This window comes from Leucoraja erinacea, chromosome 15, assembly GCF_028641065.1.
Source record: "Leucoraja erinacea ecotype New England chromosome 15, Leri_hhj_1, whole genome shotgun sequence".
Taxonomy (NCBI): Eukaryota; Metazoa; Chordata; class Chondrichthyes; order Rajiformes; family Rajidae; genus Leucoraja; species Leucoraja erinaceus.
The window spans coordinates 31,316,481-31,337,885 of record NC_073391.1 but is presented as its reverse complement, the minus strand read 5'-3'; the positions used below and the strand labels follow the sequence as shown (position 1 = coordinate 31,337,885).

Here is a 21,405-nt window from a genome sequence, read left to right as displayed (position 1 = left end):
GAAGGGATGGATGACGTTTCGGGTCGGAACCCTTCTTCATACGGGTTCTTTAACCCAAAACGTCACCTATTCTTTTTCTCCACTGATGCTGCCTGGCCTGCTGATTTACTCCAACATTTTGTGTCTATTTTTGTTATAAAGCAGCATATGTAGTTCTTTGTTTCTACATTAAGTGATAGGCAGATACAGGTGTAAAGGGTTATGTGTTCTTCAGTGGGTTCAGACACAGTGGCTTTATCCAAACCTTGTGTTATTTTCCCTGTGAGTCATTTTTTTAAAACCCAACCTAAAGAACAAGCTGTATCATTTGTATAGGAAGGAATTGCAATTGTCGGTTTAAATCGAAGATAGACGCAAAAATCTGGAGTCGCTCAGCGGGTCAGCCAGCATCTCTGGAGAAAAGGAATAGGTGACATTTCCGGTCAAGACCCTTCTTCAGACTGAGAGAGGGGAAAGGGAAATGAGAGATATAGACGGTGATATAGAGGGATAGCGAACAAATGAATGAAAGATATGCAAAAAATTAATGATGATCAAGGCAACGGTCCATTGTTAGCTGAGGGGCTAGGTGAAAACAATTAAACAATAGAGCTGTATAATTTTCTGTGGCAGGTTATTGAAAAAGTTCAGGCAATGAGCTTCTCATTCCCGCTCCTAAAGTCCGTTTAATCATCCCTGTCCAGCAGACATGTTTATCAGTCTAGTGGTCGGGCTACATCTCTGGGCATTCCATTTCCTGTCGTCACCTCACCGCCTTCACCATCTAGCAGAGAGGCAGCCATGTCCGTCTCCCCTGTTTTGGGGTCTGATTGGCTGGAAATGAGCTCAGCCTTTTTATTCCAGGCCAATCGTGTTTTGTTACCCTGGCCTCTCGCACAGAAGAGGGGGAACCAGGAAGTGAAGGGAGAGAAGCTTTCATACAATGCATCCTTTTAAAAAAAAAACAGTGGCATTGTGCAAAATTTTATTGAGTGAACGTCAGGGGAAATAATAACGCGGTAGAAGGAACAGAAGGTGTTGGGAGGTTCAAAACAAGAAGCAGGGAGCTTCTCTTATGGGAATTTGAATAAAACATGGGAGTTAACATGCCAGATAGAGACACTGCTTTGATAGGGGAGGAGAAAGCTGGAAGAGAGGTGGGGGGGAAATTCCCAGCGATTTTCTCAGGAAGCTTTGTGCATCCTGATCAATAAAAGACATGTGCTTTTTTTTGTGGACACAAGAAACTGCAGATGCTGGTTGACAAAAGACACATAGTGCTGAAGTAACTCAGTGGTCAGGCAGCATTTCTGGAGGACATGAATAAACCTGACCTGAAACGTCATCTAAATATGTTTAGTTTAGTTTAGAGATAAAGCATGGAGACAGGCCCTTCGGTCCACCGAGTCCGTGCCGACAACGACCCTCGTACACTAATTCTCTCCTGCATACACTAGTAACACTTTAGAATTGTGCCAAGCCAATTAGCCAACAAACTTGTATGTGTTTGAAGTGTTGGAGGAAACCAGAGCTCCTGGTTACGGGGAAAAACATACAAACTGTACAGATAACACCCCTAGTCAAGATCAATCCCGGTTCTCCAGATATTGAGTTTTTCCACCATCTTATGATTTTATTTCATGAAATTGCTGAAGTTGATTGACTGGTTGAAAGTTACAGCATGGAAGCAGGACCTTCAGACCATCAAGTCCCCGACGACCATCAACCATCCGTTCTTTTTTTGTCCCATTTTCGCATCCACTCCCTGCACAATCGGGGCAATTTAAAGAGGGCCAATTGACTTACAAATCCGCACGTCTTTGAGATGTGGGAGGAAGCCAGAGTACTCAGAGGAAGCCCACGTGGTCAGGGAGGACGTGTAAACTCTACGCAAACAGCACCTGAGGTCAGAATCGAACCTGGGTCTCTGGCACCGTGAGGCAGTAGCTGTACCAGCTGCGCTACTGTGCCGCCCAATAATTCCTTATCTCTCCTGAAGCGAACTGAAATGTGTCTCTGAACTAGTGATTCAGAACTTTGATTACTAGTCCAGTAATTTAACCACTACACAAGCATGTACAAATATAGAACCGGTGTAAACAAGTAATCAACGGTCAATGTGGACTCCACGGGCTGAAGCGTCTGTTTCCATAGAACGTGGCACAAAGAACCGTACAGCACAAGGCTAGGGCCTTTGACCCACAACGTCTGTGCAAATATGATGCCAAGACCAACTCTTATCTGCCTTCACATGATCCATATCCTTCCATTCCGTGCATATCCATATAGCTATCTAACAGCCTTTTAAATGCCACTATCATATCTGCCTTCACCACCACCCCAGGCAGCACTTCTAGGCACCCTCACTCTTTATGTAAAAAATATGCCCCGCACATCTCCTTTAAACTTTGCCCCTCTCACCTTAAAACTGCACCCTCTTGTCTTTGACATTTCCACCCAAGGAAAAAAAGAATAGATGAGGTTAATGCACCCAGAGTAGGGGAATCAAGAAACAGAGGACAGACGTTTAAGGTGAAGGGATGAAGATTTAAAAGGAACCTGAGGGACAACTTTCTTAAACAAAGGATGGTGGGTATATGGAATGAGCTGCCAGAGCTAATTGAGCCAGGTACTAGCACACCGTGTAAAAGACATTTCGACAGGTATCAGATAATTTTAGGATATGGGTCAAATGCAGGCAAGTGGGACTAGTGTAGATGGGACATGTTGGTCAGCGTGGACAAGTTGGGCCAAAGGGCCTATTTCCACACTCTGTGACCCTTCAACTATGACTGTCTACCCTATCTATGCCTCTCATTATTTTATATACTTCTATCAGGTCCTCCCTCAACGTCCACTGTTTCATGTTGTTAAACGAAACAAAACTAAATTGAACTAAACTAAACCTACATCAGAGGAAGCACGTGACAAATTTGGGTTTGGAGGTTACCAAATCCAATAGAGTTCCCTGGCACTCTGCGAACCAAAGTCTTACACTGTCCTGTCACAAGTGATCTTATAGAGGTGTGTAAAATCATGAGCGGAATAATTCGGGTGGACAAACAAGTTTTTTGCCCAGAGTGGGGGAATTGAAAACCAGAGGACACAGGTTTAAGGTGAAAGGGGAAAGATTTTATAAGAATCTGAGGGATAATGTTTTCACGCAAAGGGTGGTGGGTGTATGGAACGACTTGCTGGAGGAGGTAGTTAAGGCAGGGACTATCACAGGTTTAAGAAACAATTAGATAGGTACATGGATAGAACTGGTTTAGAACGATATGGACCAAACGCAGGCAGCTGGAACTCGTGTAGATGGGACATGTTGGTCAGTGTGGACAAGTTACGCTGAAGGGCCTGTTTCCATACCGACTCTATGACTCTATGACTCTTAAGTTATGTATCTGTCAGAAGAGGTCAAGGTGAAGCTCCAACCTTTATACTGGTGAACTCCAGGTAGAATGTGATGTGTTTTCAGTGACCTGCAGTTCACAGCAGAGTCACAGAAGTTTTAATAAGTTACTGAAGGTTCTGTGGTCAGTCTGTTGTTCTTCTGGGAATGTATTCTTTTATTTATTTGGTAACAGGATACTAACATGCTTATCTGTGCCAGTATTTATTATCCATGCTGTGGAATCTCACTGTTAAAAATGGGTGCTCAGAAAAAATGAACAGCACATTTTTAATAACCCTGTCATTTCTCAACAGAGGCTGGCAGAAGAAGAATAACGGTTGATTCCTGGAAATTCCAGGACAATCCCAGAGAACTGGCAAGTATTCCTGCTTCAGAAACGGAAGTCATGCAGAAATAAAGGGGATTGGCAGAGGTGGTAATGTTCGCTGGGCTGACAAACTAATAATAGGTTTGTGGAAACAAAGTTTTGTAACATGAGTTAAAGAATTTCCCCGTGAAATCCAATACATGTTTTTCTAGCCATTTTCCCTACAATTCAATAGCTTTACCATAACAACATTATTCAGCAGAATCGCCCATCATCAACATCCTGGCATTATCATTGACCAGAAATGCAACAAGACCATTGGCATAAATATTGTGGCTCGGGTATCATTAGATATCATACAGTAGTGACTCACTAGTTAACTGGAGTCAATGAGAGACAACAGCCTAACTTGAGTGAGAAGCAAATTGGAAAATGAGTCTGGGTAGCTTAGTACAAATGGTATGGACATTGAATTCTATAATTTTAGGTACAAACAACCGTCACTCCTCCTCCCCATTGCCAGGATCCCACCTGGACTCGCACCCATTTCTCTCATTCTCCTTCCACCTATATTCCTTCCTCTGGCTTGACAATTTGCAAATCTTCTATTCTTATCTCACACCTTCTCCCTTTTCATCTCTGGCCTTTGTCCAAGCCTCTTCCTATCACCCCCCCCCCCATCTGTATTCACCTATCACTTGCCAGGCTGTCCTGCCCCCACCTTTCCTCTAGCTTTCTTCCCCCCCCCACGTCCTGACCATAATTAGTCCCGACCCGAAATTTCTTATATCCATGTTCTCCAGAAACACTCCCTGACCCGGTGAGTTACTTCAGCACTTAGTATGTTTTTTACTAAACCAACATCTGCAGTTCCTTGAGCCTGGAAAATATGTCTGTTCAGTTCCATTTAATCCATTGGAGAAATAGAACTAAAACGGAGGAGTGTCACGGTGGCGCAGCGGTCGAGTTGCTGTCTTACAGTGCCAGAGGCCCAGGTTCGATTCTGACCAAGGGTGCTGTCTGTACGGAGTTTGTACATTCTCCTTGCGACCGCGTGGGTTTTCCCCGGGTGCTCCGGTTTCAAAACGCACACCTCCAGATTCAGGGACACTTGCTTCCCCGCTGTGATCAGGCAACTGAACTACCAAAAACTAGAGAGTGGTCCTGAGCTACTATCTACCTCATTCGAAACCTTCTGACTATCTTTGAATGGACTTTACTGGACTTTACATTGCACTAAATGTTATTCCCTTTATCATGTATCTGTACACTGGATGGCTCCATTGTAATCATGTATAGTCTTTCCATTGACAAGTTAGTGCGCAACAAAGATTTTCACTGTACCGGGGCCTATCCTTTGGAATTGTTTCCCTTAGCTATCTGACCCTCACTGTTTAGCAAAAACTTTTAAAGCTTTTGGTCACCTGTTCTTTCATGCTGCCAAATGTTCTTGATAATTCCATGGGTTTAGTTTAGTTTAGAGGTACATCATGGAAACTGGCCCTTCTGTCCACCGAGTCCACGCTAACCATCGATCATACTTTCACACTAGTTCTATAATATGACCCATCAGCTCCCTACACACTTGGGTTGGTATGGCCCATTAATCTACAAACTCGTGCATTTTAGGTTGTGGGAGGAAACCGGAGCACCCAGTGAAAACCTAACAAGTCACAGGGTGAATATGCAAATTCCACACAGGTAGCATCCGAGATTAGGATCAAACCCGGATATCTGGCGCTGCGATGCAACGGATCTACCAGCTGCGCCACTGAGCTGCCGGATGAAGCATCTTGATATGAATTTCGTTTAAAACTCCTTTATAAATATGTTTATGATGTTATTGAATTTTGAAACTGAGGGAGAATATGTGATACTGAGTAAAATAACAAGTTTTTTTGTTCGGTACAAGAAATTGCAGAGGCTGGCTTACAAAAGAATAAAATAAAGTGCAGAAGGAACTAAGTCGGTCAGGCTGTATCTCTGGAGAATATGCAAACGTGACATTTCGGGTCAGGACCCTTCTTCAGACTCAAGAAGGCGCCTTTAATAAACATACTTGTTCCATGGTCAAAAATCAAAATAATGGTGTTTAACCATTTAGAGGTGGCAGTTCGCTGTAATGTAGCAACTTGTGTATTTCACCAAGTTGAATAAAGCAACTTGGTGAAATACAGTGACAATTTTTGTTCTTATTTACCAGCAGTTGTCAAAGCAGCTTGCGGATAAAGTTCAAGGGAAGTGAAGATACTGAATGCAAGTTGAATATCTCATGGGTATTGGTGTAATATCTCCTCGAGGGTTAAATAGGCTCTTACAATGATGGCATTGATTGAAAGAAACACAACATGTTTGTTGTGAAGTATGTCAATGCATGTGTGGAAATTTCAGAAAAGTTGGTGACTCAATTATCGGCTTCTTTGAACCTCTGGTTGTGCCATACCCTAAGGTTAGATACTAAGAAAGGCGTCTGCAAACAGTAAGCTGGTTACAGGAGGGAACTAAATGCGTTCTACCCCCTGAAATATAAAAGAGATCTACAATTCTTCATGTTGTGCATACTCAGTTAATGGCTGGAGATGAGTTACCCTCACTGAGACCACACTAACACCTCTACTTAGAAACATAGAAAATAGGTGCAGGAGTAGGCCATTCGTCCCTTCGAGCCTGCACCGCCATTCAATATGATCATGGCTGATCATCCAACTCAGTTTCCCGTACCTGCCTTCTCTCCATACCCCCTGATCTCTTTAGCCACAAGGGCCACATCTAACTCCCTCTAAAATATAGCCAATGAACTGGCCTCAACTACCTTCTGTGGCTGAGAATTCCACAGATTCACCACTCTCTGTGCGAAAAATGTTTTTCTCATCTCAGTCATAAAAGACTTCCCCCTTATCCTTCCACCATCTGGCCCCTCCATATCTCACTGACCTCCTCTCCCCCTACCAACCCTCACGGTCCCTCAGATCCACATCAGCCGGTTTCCTCTCCATCCACAAATCCAACCTCCGCAGTTTTGGGGACAGAGCCTTCTCCAGGGCAGCTCCCAGGCTCTGGAACTCCCTCCCCCAACTGATCCGCAATTCCGTGTCCCTCACCATCTTCCAGTCCCGCTTCAAGACCCATCTCTTCACCTCTGCCTATCCTTAGCCCCACGCCCCCTCCCTTTTCATCTGTGCTTGAATTGCCTCATATTGTGTTTTGAATTGAATTCTGTCTTTAATTTGTGTACTAGTCATGTCTCTACTATTTATTTCATTCCGCTTACATGGTTTTTCCTCTACTTGCTAAATTTTGTAAGGTGTCCTTGAGACTCTTGAAAGGCACCCATAAATAAAATGTATTATTATTATTATTATCCTTAAACTGTGACCCCTTGTTCTGGACTTCCCCAACATCGGGAACAATCTTCCCGCATCCAGCCTGTCCAACCCCTTAAGAACGCATTCCGGAGGAGACTGAGGGAATTCAGCATGTCTCCAGTGACTCTTACAAGCTTCCACAGATAAGTTCGTGACACACCTGTAGGAGCAGTATTAGGGTATTTGGCCCATCGCATCTGCTTTGCCATTTGATCAAGGTTGATTTATTTTTCCCTCTCAACCCCCATTCTCCTGCCTTCTCCCGTAATCTTTGATACCCTCACTAATCTAGAACCAATCTCTGCTTTAAAAATACCCAATGACTGGGCCTACACTGCCGCCTGTGGCAATAAATTCCATAGATGCAGATCCCCTCCTCTTCATCTCCATTCTAAAGGTATGTCCTATGGTGCCCTCTGGTCCCTGATGCACCATAGAAGGCATACTGTCGGGTTGCATCACAGCTTGGTTTGAGAACAATTCTGCGCAAGACCAGAAGAAATTGCAGAGAATTGTAAATGTAGCCCAGTCTATCACACAGAACATATTTGCACCATTTTCACGCTGCCTCGGAAAAGCAGCCAACATAATCAAAGACTAGTCTCACACCGGTCAATCCATTATTACACTGGTACACTCAGCTGCCTGCCCCTAACTCTCACAGTTCCAATCACCGATGGCCCCATTAAGTAAGAGCCTGATTTTAAGATTCTCTTAACTTTTCACATCCCACTGAGATCTCATCATTCCATGTCTCCATAACTTCTCCAATACCTCTGGGATCTCTAAGCTTCTCTAATTCACATCATCCCCATGTTTAGTGATTGTACCTCAGGTCACCATGCCTTCATCTGTCACAGCTCCTGTGGCTCAGCTGTGATTTTCATTTGATAATCCTCGTGTTTTTTGTTCCACTAAGCTGTTATGAAATAGTTGTTGATGATGAACAAAAATAAACTTTATTCCGAATGAAAAATATATACAAAGCAAAAACTGTGCAAAAATTCTTCATATATTCTCAGTGGCTATGCATTCAATATATCATACTCAGTAGTGTTTGCACCTGTTTTTAAACAAAACACTATTGCCTTCTCATGTGCTCCCCTGGGGTGATATCCCTTCCCTTGGTTGAGAGGTGCCCTCACTGGACTCTGCTCCTCAATGTCTGGCAGTGGAAGAATCCCAGAATATACATGTAAACAAAAAGTGGGCAGATATTAGGTTGTCACAGACATCCGAGATGTTGAACTACCTGTAACACGTACCTCAAAGCAATGGCCATGGCAATAAACACAGCCACGTGGAAATCATCCTTTTCACTCAAGAACCAGAGGACATAGGTTTAAGGTGAAGGGGGAAAGTTATAATAGGAACCTGAGGGGAACTTTTTTACACAGAGGGTGATGGGTACATGGAATGATCTTCCAGAGGAGGTAGTTGAGGCAGGAACTATCACAATGTTTAAAAGACATTTGGACAGGTAGATGAATAGGAAAGATTTACAAGGATATAAGCAAAATGCAGGCAGGTGGGACAAATGTAGATGCGGTATGTTGGTCGGCATGGGCAAATTGGGCTGAAGGGCCTGTTTCCACACCATATGACACTATGTCTCTAAATTGGTTACGTATTGGTAACTTCACAGAACAGCATAAACTCCATGAAACCAAGTGGCACAATTAGAATGCAATAGGGATATGTGACTGGAGAATAATCTTCTCCCTGTCGACTGTCGCTATCACGCTCCAGTATGATTTTAGACTTTAGAAAAACAGCGCGGAAACACGCCCTTCGGCTGACCAGCCATCACCCTGTACACTAGCACTATCCTACACACTAGGGGCAATGCACAATATTTTTCCCGAAGCCAATTAACCTACAAACGTGTACGTCTATGGAGTCAAACCGGAGAACGTACAAACTCCGTACAGACAGTACCCATAGTCAGGATCAAACCCAGATATCTGGCACTGTGAGGCAGCAATTCTACCGCTAGCCCACTGTGCCGCCTGCTGTTGTAGTATCCGATGGAATCCCACGCGGCCACAGGGAGAATATACATAAATCTGTATGGTAAATTTGGTTAATTTTACATGGGCATTGCCAGTGATGTGTCTCGACCTGAAACATTACCTGTCCATGTTCTTCGGAGATGTTCCCGGACCCGCTGAGTTATTCCAGCACATTGCGTCTTTTTGTGTGTGAACCAACATCTGCGGTTCATTATTTCTACACGACACAGGAATCTGGCGAATAAAGTAGTAGGAAGTTTGGTAGTAGGAATAAAGGTATAGACTATTTTGTAAATAGGGAGAGAATTCAGAAATCAAATAGTGAAAGGCCTGGATAGAGTGGATGTGGAGATGATGCTTCCACTAGTGGGAGAGTCTAGGACCAGAGGCCATAGCCTCAGAATAAAACGACGTACCTTTAGAAAAGAGATGAGAAGAAATTTCTTTAGTTAGAGGGTAGTGAATCTGCGGAATTCATTGCCACAGACTGCTGTGGAGGCCGTCAATGGATATTTTTTAATACGGATGGCTTATTCTTGATTAGTAAGGGGGTCAGGGTTTATGGGGAGAAGACAGGAGAATTGGGTTGAGAGGGAAAGATAGATCAGCCATGATTGAATAGTGGAGTAGACTTGATGGGCCGAATGGCCTAATTCTGCTCCTATAATTTGTGAATTTACAGATGCAAATTGCTGGAGTAACTCAGGCAGCATCTCTGGAGAAAAATAATAGGTGACATTTCGGGCCAGAACCCTTCTTTGGACATCCAGGGTGCAAGTGTTGGATAGTTCCCAAAGTCCTGGTGAGATAGGGCTACAAATACACGCATCGCATGAATCTTCTGGGAGAAGAATGCTTCAGTTTTCCCCACAGCTGCTTTAAATTTGATATTAGGCCCAGGATCAAAGAAATGTGCACAAACAATCAGAGTACTTGGATCAGTTCCACGTTGAAAACAAAGGCTCAGTCGGAAACCTGGTGGGAGTTGACCAATGATGAAGGTGCATCTTCTTAAAATAAAAATGTTGTCTTACATGGTAACAACAAAGAAAAGAAACTTCACAACGTTAGCCAAAAAGAGTTTGCCACAGAAAAAAACTTCCTTGGAAGATCGATTTTTGCCAGGCAAGATGTTTTTAGTTGACAAAGTGTTTTGATACAAAAAGGAACTGTAAGCACATTTTAAATGAATTTTCTGAAGGAAATTCAAGTGGGGGGATATTTGCAGGATTTAGAGAGATGGAAGAAGAGGGATTGGACTGAATGGAAAGCTCTTGCTAAGTGTTGGGGTAAGAACGATGGCCTGAATGGTCTCCTTTTCGTCACACAGATATTGAGTCTTCCTGCAATGTGCCCAGATGAGATGAGATGAGGTGATGTAGGTGGCAACAGACAGAAAGGTCCATGTGGTGGTGGGATGAAGAATTAAAGAGGCAGACAACCAGAAGCTCAGGGTCTCCCCTGGGGACTGAGCACAGTTTCCTCACAATGCGATCAAGGGTCCCCTTCCAAAACGTTGCTTGTCCATTCCTTCCACAGATGCTGCCTGACCGCTGGGTTCCTCCAACACTGTGTTTTGCTCAAGATTTCATCATCTGCAGTTGCTTGTGTCACCCATTCAGCATTACAATGGAGACGAGGAGGAGTTTCATTAGCCAGAGGGTGGTGAATCTGGCCAAGTCATTGGGTATTTTTGAAGCCGAGATTGATAGGTTCTTGATTAGTAAGGGCGTCAAAGGTTACAGCCAGAAGGCAAGAGAATGGGGTTCAGAGGGAAAAATAGATCAGCCATGATCGAATGGTGGAGCAGACTCATTGGGGTAAATGGCCTAATTTTACTCTTACATCTATGATCTTATGGTTTGGTTTCAACAATTTCACAATCAAGGATCTATCACCACCATCTGGGTCATGCCTCTTCTCGCTGCTACTATCAACTGCTTTCCTCCAAGTCTCAGGTTCTTGGGCTGACCTGCAAAATCCTAAAGGTCCTGTCCCACTTGGCCGTCATTTACGCGACAGGCCGGTAGTGACTGACGCGCGACGGTCGCGCGCGTCATTATGCGCCCGCACAGCCGTCTGGAGCGCCTGACGTCATTTGAAGATAGACACAAAATGCAGGAGTAACTCAGTGGGACCGGCAGCATCTCTGGAGAGAAGGAATAGATGATGTTTCGGGTCGAGATTTTTCTTCAGTCTGAAGAAGGGTCTCTACCTGAAACGTCACCCATTGCTTCTCTCCAGAGATGCTGCCGGTCCCGCTGAGTTACTCCTGCATTTTGTGTCTCTCCAATCGTCTTGACCCCGCTCTGGGAGTAGGAGCGGGGGCGGATCCAGATCCGCAATGGCCGTGAACCCCAGGCCGAGGTCGGCGATCGTTTGCCTGCTTCCGCTGCTGTTGGTCGTGAGACATTGGACCACGCCAGGGTCTTGGGCCTGTCCCACTTTGGCCATCAGTTACGCGACAGGCCAGTGGCGCGCGAAGATTTAGTGCAGGCCGAAGTCCACACTCCTCCACGCCACTCCACACTCCTCCACACCACTCCATGCACCCGTCCCGCACTACCCACGCGCTACCCACACGTTAGCGTAAATGACACGCGAATGACGGGCAAGTGGGACAGGCCTTTAATGCTACCTCAACAACGGAACACTCTTGCACCACCATGGACTTGTGTTTTTTTTCTTTTCAAACTTTTGTTTTTGCACAAACATCTTGTTCACTTGCAGTCTTGTTTCTTTTAGAATTTTAACTGAAATTCGTGCGTAATTAAAAAAAAAAATCTGAGCCTGTCTGAATGCGTGCGCCTGTGATGCTGCTGCAAGCAAGATTTTCCATTGGACCTGTACCTCGCTGCACTCATGTGTCTGATAATAAACTTGAACTTGATGTAGAGGAGGCCACATTGTGAATACTTTCATCTATCTTTTTATGGTGGCCGGTTTAAAACCAACTGCAATATTTAAAGAAGGGCAAGTTTAGCTGGACTCAAGACTGTCGATTCTCACTTCATCCCACTATCTAAACGCAGATAATGATCAACTATTCCTGCCCCTGTGGTCTGCTGCAGGCAAAGTCCACTTCAAAGCACTCGTTGCCAGTGCTTCGTGTTGTAAATGGTATTCCGGCAGTGTGGCCAACTCTGGTTACATGTATTCCTCATGCAGTTGATGGTTTCATCTATCGCCCGTAGCCTTTAACTACAGAACTCCCCAATCAATTTTATTTCCAAACAACAAACATCTTTGAAGTATTTGAAGCTCTTGTATTTAAGTCTTTAACTCGTGTCCCATTTTCCATATCTCTTTGACGAATAAAGTATAGAACCAAAGAACTGGAGAAGCTGGTTTTACACAAAAGGACACAGAGTGCCGGATTAATTCAGTGGGTGAGGCTAAATCTCTGGAGAACATAGACATAAAATGCTGGAGTAACTCAGCGGGTCAGGCGGCATCTCTGAATAAAAAGAATAGGTGACGTTTCGAGTCGAGAATTTTATTCAGACTGAGAGTCAGGGGAGAGGGAACCGAGAGAGATACATAGAACAACAATGAAGAATTTACAAAAAGACAGATCAAATCTACTGCAGTTGTACGGGGTCTTGGTGAGACCACACCTGGAGTATTGAGTACAGTTTTGGTCTCCTAATCTGAGGAAGGACATTCTTGTCATAGAGGGAGTACAGAGAAGGTTCACCAGACTGATTCCTGGGATGTCAGGACTTTGATATGAAGAAAGACTGGATAGACTCGTTTTGTACTCGCTAGAATTTAGGAGATTGAGGGGGGATCTTATGGAAACTTACAAAATTCTTAAGGGGTTGGACAGGCTAGATGCAGGAAGATTGTTCCCAATGTTGGGGAAGTCCAGAACAAGGGGTCACAGTTTAAAGATAAGGGGGAAATCTTTTAGGACCGAGATGAGGAAAACATTTTTCACTCAGAGAGTGGTGAATCTCTAGAATTCTCTGCCACAGAAGGTAGTTGAGGCCAGTTCTTGGCTATATTTAAGAGGGAGTTAGATGTGGCCCTTGTGGCTAAAGGGACCAGGGGGTATGGAGAGAAGGCAGGTACAGGATACTGAGTTGGATGATCAGCCATGATCATATTGAATGGCGGTGCAGGCTCGAAGGGCCGAATGGCCTACTCCTGCACCTATTTTCTATGTTTCTATGTTTCTAAAACCAACATTTAAGCTCAAGGAATAGTGGAGCCCTCAATGATCCATTGTTGGCTGTGGGGAAGGTGATAATGAGTAATACGAATAGTGAAACTCAACAGGACGACAGTGAAACTAAGATGATGACTAAGGTGGGGGAGAGACAGACAGTGAGGGAGGAGATACAAGAGTTACTTGAAGTTTGAGAAATCAATATTCATACCACTGGGTTGTAAGCTGCCCAAGCAAAATATGAGGTGCTGTCCTCACTCTGACAATGGAAGAGGCCAAGACAGAAAGGTCAGTATGGGAATGGGAAGGGGATTTAAAGTGTTTGGCAACTGGGAGGTCGCGTGGGCGTAGATGTTCATGTTCTGTACTATGCAATGCTTGGAAATTAAACAAGATAATGAGCAAAAAAATAACCCCTGAAGGAACGCTGAGGATCTCCAATCTGAAGAAGTGTCATGTCCTGAAACATCATCTGTCCATTTCCCTCTGCAGATGCTCTCCAGAGATGCTGACTGACCTGCTGAGTTACTTGATGAAACAACGGGCACGAAGGCTGAAGAACTGGAGGGGAGAGGGCCGGCTCGCTGGCAGACCGTATGAGGGGGAGGGGCCGCCAAGAACAAAGAGGGATCATCAGGGCTCCAATGAGTACTTTTGTAACTTTGTCAGCGGCAGATACGTGGTGACTCTTTCACTGTGCCTAGGTATATGTGACAATAATGTATCATTTGAATCATTGAACTGAATCATTCAATAAAGTATATGTTTGGAAACATCTTCAAACCTCTAAACAGGAGCCTGCATGCACTGCTGCTGCAAATTCATCAACTGAGTAGTCTGGTTCAAAATTAGTGGTTTTCCAGTGTAAATAGCTGCTTGTAATGAAGTGATATAAACAGGTGCATAATAAGGTGCAAGAGCTGAGGGTCACTGAAACTCTATGGGGAAAGGCCCTTGTGTAGATCCTCCTGCCTTCTTGGCAGTGACCTACATAATAAGGCCAACATCATGGGATGCTTAGAAATAAAACAAAATGATGAGTAAAAAAAAAAAACTCCTGGAGGAACTCAGAGGATCTCTGGTTTGAAGAAGGACCCCATCCCTAAATGCCATCTTTCCATTTCCGTCCACAGATGTTGGCTGACCTGTTGAGTTCCTGCAGCAGTTTTTTTTTTGCACAGAATTCCAGCATTTTGTAATTCCAATAAAATAAAAATCATGCCCAGTTGGCATATTGTAGGTGAAACTAACTGTATGTTGGTATAGTGAATTAAACAATGAAATGATTTGTGTTGTATTACAGTGTATTTTGTGATTTAAAGTCCACTTTCGGAAAAATAACCAAAGCACTCAGCGTCCTAAACTATAGGGATAGGTTCTGCAGGCTAGGACTTTAGTTAGAGCACGGCAGGCTGAGAGGGTAATCTTATACACTTGTGTAATCAGTGTAAGTCTTTTACCTAGAGAGGAGGGTAATGTTTTAATAGGAACCTGAAGGGCAACCGTTTCACATGCAGGGTTGTGGGTATATGGAACGAGCTGCCAGAGGAGGTTGTTCAAACAGGTATAACAACAACAGTTTTAAAAATGTGGATAGGTACATGGATAGGCAAGGTTTCTTGGTATATAAGCCAAATGCAGGCATATTGGACTAATTAAGATGTTATCTGGATGGCAGGGACAAGTTGGGCCAAAGAGCTTGTTTCCACTGTGCATGACACTATGACTGCAAAATGAAAAGTAGAAAAAATCCACTCATAATTTACATTTTAGTGTTGTTCATGGCAGGGTCTGAGAGATAAATAATTGCTGGAGATTCCAGGCCTGTCATGTCAATTGACAAACCCATTTCCCAGACATGGGAAGTGCTAATGACGACATGTCATTGAGGAAATTGATAGTTTTAGTTTTAGTTTACTTCAGTTTTAGTTTAATTTACTGTCACATGTACACAGCTACAGTGCAAAGCTTTTTTTGTTGCTTGCTATCCAGTCAGTGAAAGACTATGCATGATTACAATCAAGCCATCCACAGTGTACCAAAACAGGATCGCTGGTTGGCGCGGACTCAGTGGCCTGAAGGGCCTGTTTCCGCGTTGTATCTCTAATACCAAAGAAACTGAAACTAAAATCTGGAGGTAGGGAATATTTGCTTTGAGCAAATTGGCAGCAATAACAGATGAAACAATCAAAGCCTATTACTCACCCAAGTACCAGGAAAGAATATCATGAAAACTATGATGAAATAATTGGCGTGACACAATAGAGGAAAGCCCAGGGATTTCAACTTTCAGTTTTAATATAACTTTGTTGGTTCATATACAGTAAATGTATGCAAAACAACCAAATATTTCATCAAGGGGAGTGTTGCAATTGCTCATCCATTGCAAACTCATTCATGTATTTCAGTTCATGCACATTATATGACTGGACCTTGGTCTCCCCAAGCTTCCTGTCGCAGACGAATCGTCCATGATAACGCTGAGCATCGCAGGTCTTCACGCCAAGAACATGATCCGTTATTCTTAATGGGTTAATATCAGAGTTGATCTACCAATTCAACACTCAGCATCATGTCATTAGCAACAGAAATGTATGTGACCTCTATCTGTAACCTCATGGCCCAGTATATCCCTCAATCCATCATTACTGTCAAATCCATACCATAAGACCATAAGACCCAGGAGCAGAATTAGGCCATTTGGCCTATAAAGTTTACTCTGTCATTCAATCATGGTAGATCTATTTTTTCCTCTCAACCCATTTCGGAATGGGGCCTTCTCCCCATAAACTTTGACACCATTCCTAATCAAGAATCTATCAATGTCCGGCTTTAAATAACCAATGCCTTGGCCTCCGCAGCTGTCTGTGCAATGAATTCCACAGGTTCACCATCCTCTGGCTAATGAAATTCCTCCTCATACCCATTTTACGTCCTTTTATTCTGAGGTTCTGCCCTCTGGTCCTGGACTCTCCCATTACTGAAAACATCCTTTCTAGATCCACTCTATCTAGGCCATTCATTACCTGGTAGGTTTCAATGAGACCCCCCCCCTTCATCTTTCTAAACTCCAGAGAGTACAAGTACAATGCTCCTCATACGTTTACACTCTTCAAGTCAGGGCATAAACCGTAGATCATTTAGATGTGCAGAAAAGCTCAATGGGAGCAACACAAGGTATACATTAACAAAGGTGAGGTGCCAATCATGCACCTCTCTCTGGAAGCTATTTTCATATACCCACCACTCTCTCTAGGAACAAATTGCCCCTCAGATTCCTATCAAATCTTTATCATCTCATCATAAACCTATGCCCTCTAATTCTTGATATCATTACCGTGGGGAAAATACAGTGCATTCACCCTATCAAGTCTCCTCACAATTTAATACACCTCTGTAAGATCACTCCTCAGCCTTCTACGCTCCAAGGGATAATGTCTAGCCTGCCCAGTCTCTTCCTATAGATCAGGCCCTCGAATCTTGGCAACATCCTTGAAAATCTTCTCTGCACTCTTTCCAGCTTAATGTCTTTTTTTCCTAAAAGTGGGTGATCTAAACTGAACACAATACTCCAAGTCCGGCCTCACCAACGTCTTGTACACCAGGAATATGACATTCCAAATTCTATACTCATTTCCCTGACTGATGAAGGCCAACATGCCAGAAACCTTCTTCAATGCCACTTTGAGAGAACTATGTACTGTACCTGTACTCCTGGATCCCTCTGATCTACAGCACTCCTCACGGACCATTCACTGTGACGGTCCTGCCCTAGTTCAGTTTCCCAAAATGAAATGCCTCACACTTAGAACATGGAACATACAATAGTGGAGTACAGAAACGAGTACTTCAGCCCACAGTATCCGTAGCAAACATGATGCCAAGTTAAACTCATCTCCCCTGCCTGAACATGATCTACATCCCTCCATTTCCTGCACATTTATGTTAAATAAACTTTAAAAGCTATCTAAATTAAAATCCGTTGGTCTGAAGAAGAGTCTTGACCCTGAAACACCACCTATCCATGTTCTCCAGAGATGCTACATGACCTGCTGAGTTATTCCATCACTTTGTGTCCTTTTCCATTTCCCATTCCTTGGCCCATTTGCCCAGCTGATCAAGATATCACTTTAATTCTTGATAACCAAATTCATTGTCTGCTATACCACTTATTTTACTGAATTAAGAAAGGGGACCTTGTACGAGATCACATAGAGCTTGGGAATCTGCGGTGAAGCAGCCCAGGGAAGGACTAAACTAAAAAAAGCAAACATACGGGAACGGTAGCGCAGTGGTAGAGTTGCTCCCTTACAAGCCCAGAGACCCGGGTTCGATCCCGACTACGGGTGCTGTTTGTATGAAGTTGGTACCTTCTACCTGTGACTGTGGGTTTTACCTGGGTGCTCCGGTTTCCTCCCACACTCCAAAGAGGCACGGGTTTGTAGGTTAATTGGGTTAGGCAAAGATTGTAATTTGTCCCCAGTGTACAGGATAGTCCTAGTATTGGGCGGCATGGACTCGGTGGACCGAAGGGCCTGTTTCTTCACTATCTCTAAAACTAAAAAAAAAAAAAAGTTTTCCCAATCTTTCAACAATCCCAGTAGGTTTTCAGAATCCATTTAGCGTTCCCTAGCTGCCCTCGCAGTCAATTACAGCAGGATTATTTGCAACAACAGTTAAAAATTGAATTTTAATTAAGCACTGCAGCTGCGTTTGGAGCAATTTTATATCTGTGTCAAATTAGTTCATTCTTTCCCCATCAGGTCTGTCCAGTAAAATACAATTTATTGGGAAAATTAGCTACCGGACTGGTGATTTCTGCTGGTGATGTCTTTAGTCAGCATGCAACACACTACATTCCTCTTTGTAATCTCATTGAGGACAAGCCTGGGCTTCTATCCAGCTCACTCAACCTCATCACCATTGGGAAAGTTTGCTTTTATTTTTTTCCCGTTTAATGTTTAATTTTAAAAGAAAGTACATAATTAGTTTGCTTCAGATTTTTTTGATTCTGAGAACAAAGTCAAATGCGTGCCTTGCCCTGACCTCAGTTGACCATGGAAGTGCCTTGCTGGAGCTAGGTCAGTCTGGTTTCTGCAGGTACACAAAAAAGCTGGAGAAACTCAGCGGGTGCAGCAGCATCTATGGAGCGAGGGAAATAGGCAACGTTTCGGGCCAAAACCCTTCTTCAGACACTGGTTTCTGCAGTGTCAGTTTGAGTGAGGTGGACTAGCAAGGACTAAGCTACAAAGCATAGAACATAGAACATAGAGCAAAACAGCTCAAAAACAGGTCCACAATGTCCATGCCGATCATTAATTTAGAGATACAGCATGGAAACAGGCCCTTCGGCCCACTGAGTTCATGCTTGTACACTGTGTGTAAGAAGACACCGAAGAAAGACAAAAAATTCTGGTGTAACTCGGCGGCCCAGGCAGCATCTCTGGAGAAAAGGAATAGGGTTTTTACAGGCTAATACCCATCTTCAGACTGAGAGTCGGGGAGAGGGAAACTAGAGGTATGAAAAGGTACAAAGATCGAATGATTGAAAGGTATAAAAAGGTATGAAAAGAACAAATCAAAGCCAGCAATGATGATCTAGGAATGGCGGAGCCCACGATGTTTGTTGGCCGTGGAAAAGGCGTCCTGCTTAGTTTCAATGTTTGTATTCACTCGTTATCACCTTTTCCTCTCCCCTGACTTTCAGTTTGAAGAAGGGTCTCGACCTGAAACTGCACCAATCCATGTTCTCCAGAGATGCTACCTGACTCAAGCATTTTGCATCTATCACTAGTTCTATACTACACACTGGCAATTTACAGAAGCTAATTAACCACAAACCTGCAAGTCTTTGGAATGTGAGAAGAAACCGAAGCATCCGGTGGAAACCCACGCGGTCACAGGAGAATGTACAAGCCCTGTACAAGACAATTCAATTCAACTTTAATGTCATCGCACAAATACAAGTATGAGTTCAACGAAATGCAGTTTTGCATCAGTCCGTACTAGTTGTGCATAAAGAAATAAAAAAAATAGAAAGAGAGAAGATACAGAATAATCAAAAAATACAGAATAATTAAACAATGGGGACGGAGGGACCAGAGAAATCTATCGGCGGGACTCCGAGTTCAGCAGTGTAATTGTATTGTTGTAGAAGCTGTTCCTCATCCTACTGGTGTGTGACCTGAGGCTCCTGTACCGCCTCCCTGATGGGAGGAGGGCAAACAGTCCATGGTTGGGGTTTGAGGGGTCTTTGATGATCTTCCCAGCCCGTCTCAAACACCCTTTTCGGTGGAGGGCATCCATGTCAGGGAGCGGGGCACCGATGATGTGCTGTGCGGTTTTCACCACCCGTTGTAGTGCCTTCCTGTCCACAGCAATGCAGCTGCTGTACCATACCGTGAAGCAGGTGGTCAGGATACTCTCTATGGTACAGCGGTAAAAGTTGGTCAGGATCCGGGGAGACAGGTGGGCTTTCTTGAGCCTCCTCAGGAAGTAAAGGCGCTGCTGTGCCTTTTTGATCAGCTTGGAGGTGTTGAGGGACCAGGACAAATCCTCCGAGATATGTACTCCAAGGAATTTATAACTGGAGACGCGCTCCACCTCAGTCCCGTTTATATGGATGGGGGTATGACTGCCTCCTCTGGTCTGCCTGAAGTCAACAATAATCTCCTTCGTCTTTTTGGAGTTGAGGACGAGGTTATTGTTGGCACACCAGGCTGTCAGGTGCTGGATCTCCTCCCTGTAGGCTGACTCATCGTTGTCGCTGATCAGTCCTACTACTGTGGTATCGTCAGCAAACTTAATAATGGCGTTGGATCCGTACTTTGGGATGCAGTTGTGGGTGAAGAGGGAGTAGAGGAGAGGGCTGAGCACACAGCCCTGTGGCACTCCGGTGTTCAGTGTTATAGTGGAGGAGGTGAGGTTATTGACCCTAACATACTGTGGTCTGTTAGTGAGGAAGTCCAGTGTCCAGTCGCAGAGGGAGGTGGAGATGCCAAGTCCACTGAGTTTGGTGATCAAGCTGGCGGGGATGACGGTGTTAAAGGCGGAGATGAAGTCAATGAACAGCAGCCTGATGTAGGAGTTGTTGTAGTCCGGGTGGGTCAGGGCAGAGTGTAGGGCCGCCGATATGGCGTCCTCTGTAGACCTGTTGGTCCGGTAGGCAAACTGATGGGGGTCCAGTGTGGTGGGGAGGCAGGCTTTGAGGTGAGCCAAGATCAGCCGCTCAAAGCACTTTGCAATGACAGGGGTGAGTGCCACTGGGTGGAAATCGTTGAGACTCCCTGTAGCTGACTGTTTGGGCACTGGCACAATGGTTGATGTCTTGAGGCAAGTGGGGACAACACCCTGGGCCAGTGAGAGATTGAAAATGTCGGCGAGGACTGGGGATAGTTGTCCAGCACATGCCCTAAGCACCCGGCCAGGGATGCCATCGGGGCCGGCAGCTTTGCGCTCATTCACCTTGCTCAGTGCATCTTGTACAGCAGAGGTGGAGAGGCTGAGTGGTTGTTCATTCGGGGGTGGAGCAACTTTAATGGCTGGGGTTTTGTTGTCTTGGTCAAAGCGAGCATAGAAGTGGTTTAGCTTGTCAGGCAGGGTGGCGTTGTCTGGGGGAGGGGTGTTAACTTTCTGGTAATCGGCAAGGGATTTGATTCCTTGCCACATGCGCCTGGGGTCAGAGTTGTTATGGAAATGTTCCTCAATCCGCCGTTTATGATTGAGTTTAGCAGTCCTAATTCCCATTTTCAGATTGGCCCTGGATGAGCTGTATCCCTCAGCGTCGCCAGATCTGAAAGCGGCATCGCGAGCCTTCAGTAGGAGTCTGACCTCCCTGCTCATCCACGGCTTCTGGTTAGGGAAGGTCTTTATCTCCTTGTGGGTAGTGACATTATCGGTACAGAATTTTATATAGTCCAGAACTGTTGAGGTGTACGTAAAGTACGTACGTACGGAAGACAGCATCCGTAATCAAGATTGAACCCAAGTCTCTGGCGCTGTAGGTAGCAACTCTACCATAAGGCTGCAAAGATTACAGGGAGAAGGCAAGAGAATGCGGTTGAGAGGGAAAAAAGATCAGTAATGACCAAATGGGGGAGCAGACTCAACAGGCTGAAAGGCCTAGTTCTGCTCCTATACCTTATGGTCTTATGGAATAT

At 44.4% G+C, this 21,405-nt stretch overlaps 1 protein-coding gene across 1 annotated transcript in view; it reads right to left on the bottom strand.

Annotated features, from left to right (window-relative positions):
* LOC129704124 (mitoferrin-2-like) overlaps positions 1-19,159 on the bottom strand; it is a 66,639-nt gene extending 47,480 nt beyond the window's left edge. Inside the window, exon 1 of the mRNA XM_055647028.1 lies at positions 19,088-19,159. The gene's annotated coding sequence lies outside the window, so the exon portion shown is untranslated. The remainder of the gene's footprint in view (positions 1-19,087) is intronic.
* Positions 19,160-21,405: the final 2,246 nt, after the last annotated feature.